Source organism: Myotis brandtii, unplaced genomic scaffold, assembly GCF_000412655.1.
Source record: "Myotis brandtii unplaced genomic scaffold, ASM41265v1 scaffold69, whole genome shotgun sequence".
Taxonomy (NCBI): Eukaryota; Metazoa; Chordata; class Mammalia; order Chiroptera; family Vespertilionidae; genus Myotis; species Myotis brandtii.
The window spans coordinates 1,476,387-1,478,032 of NW_005370700.1; positions in this window are offsets into that span (position 1 = coordinate 1,476,387).

Sequence of the window (1,646 nt, forward strand, 5' to 3'; positions counted from 1 at the left end):
ATTAAGATGCCTTTTAGCTGTCTGGCAGCCAAGCAATCATCCCTTTTTCAGGTTTGGGAAATGCCTTCAGCCATTCCCAACAGGTGACTGTTGAGTCCCCAAGTCTCATCAACCTTTTGATGAAACTCCTGAAATTAATGACATGCTGGAATTGGTCTCTGGCAGGTCTCAGGAAATTTTTTTCCTCATGGCACCCCAAGAACTCCACTTCCACTGATAATTCAAGAGCCCCAGCCAATTATGAAGCTAAGATAGGTAGAGGGGGGAAAAATCACTTTTTTGTCTCCCCGGCATAGCCTCCAAAAGCCTCTTGGTTCCCCAATCTCTCCATCTCTCCCCTCTGTTTTGCACACCAGACTGCCAGCAAATGAACTGGAAGGTGAAGAGCAGCTGTGATTTTCCAGTTAAAAAGTTGCTCAGCGTGAGAAGGGGATATGAGAAGGCAGGGAGGAAATCGCTCCCGTCAGGAGGCACGGAGCTCTCTCACCCGGACTTCCTGGGAAATGAAGGAGAAATAATAGGCAGCTCGCATTTGCAGCCCACTGGCCTAGGTGGTATTCCTTGAAGGGAAGCGCTCATAAACCCCTCCTGGGGCCTGAGCAGGTCTGACAAGCTGAAGGAATTGGGTGGCCTGTCTGCTCTTTGCGGGCAACCTGGGGAAGCTGAAGAAAACAATTCAAGGCCTCAGGCGCTTTGCAGAGTTGCTTGTTCCTGACTCTGGGAGTATACACTCAGTTGCTGATTTAAAATCTGATTATATGTGACATTAAACATCCACTAACCTGTTTGGCTCAGTGGATAGAGCGTCAGCCTGCCTACTGAAAGGTCCCAGGTTCAATTCCGGTCAAGGGCATGGACCTTGGTTGCAGGTACATCCCCAGTAGGGGGTGTGCAGGAGGCAGCTGATCGATGTTTCTCTCTCATCGATGTTTCTAACTCTCTATCCCTCTCCCTTCCTCTCTGTAAAAAAATCAATAAAATATATATATTTTAAAAATGTCACAATTATCTTCCTTTCATAGTGACTGCACTTGGGGTGACTCATATCAGCCTGTGACAGAGTTGACAGGAAGGCTCATTACCCTTGTTTTTGAAATAAAAATGGGTATAATCTAAGTGAACCACCTGCTCATTTCTTAGGGGAGTCTAATGGATTATTATTTTTTTAATGTAAAATGGATATGTTGGTAATAAGAACCACCCACTTAGCTATGTTCTTTGCTAAGGTAATTAAATGCCATATTGCCATTGCTTTATTTGTTTTTGTCAGAATGTTTCAGATTTGGAGTTCTCACCTGAGGGGAAGAGGGATGTGTGCACAGGTACCTTTGGCAAAATTGTTTTGCAAATTTAGATGGAGTGTCTCTGAACACAGGAAGGTTTGCTATGTTTTAATTTTGCTATGGACTGGGAAGATTATGTTTTCTAGCCTGGGAATAACCCCCACTTTCCAGCAAAAACACAAATAGGCAAACAAACACTTTTATTAAAAAGGTTAAAAATAGCCCTAACTGGTTTGGCTCAGTGGATAGATCACCGGCCTTCGGACTGAAGGGTCCCAGGTTTGATTCCCGTCAAGGGCATGTACCTTGGTTGCGGGCACATACCCAGTAGGGGCTGTGCAGGAGGCAGCTGATGGATGTTTC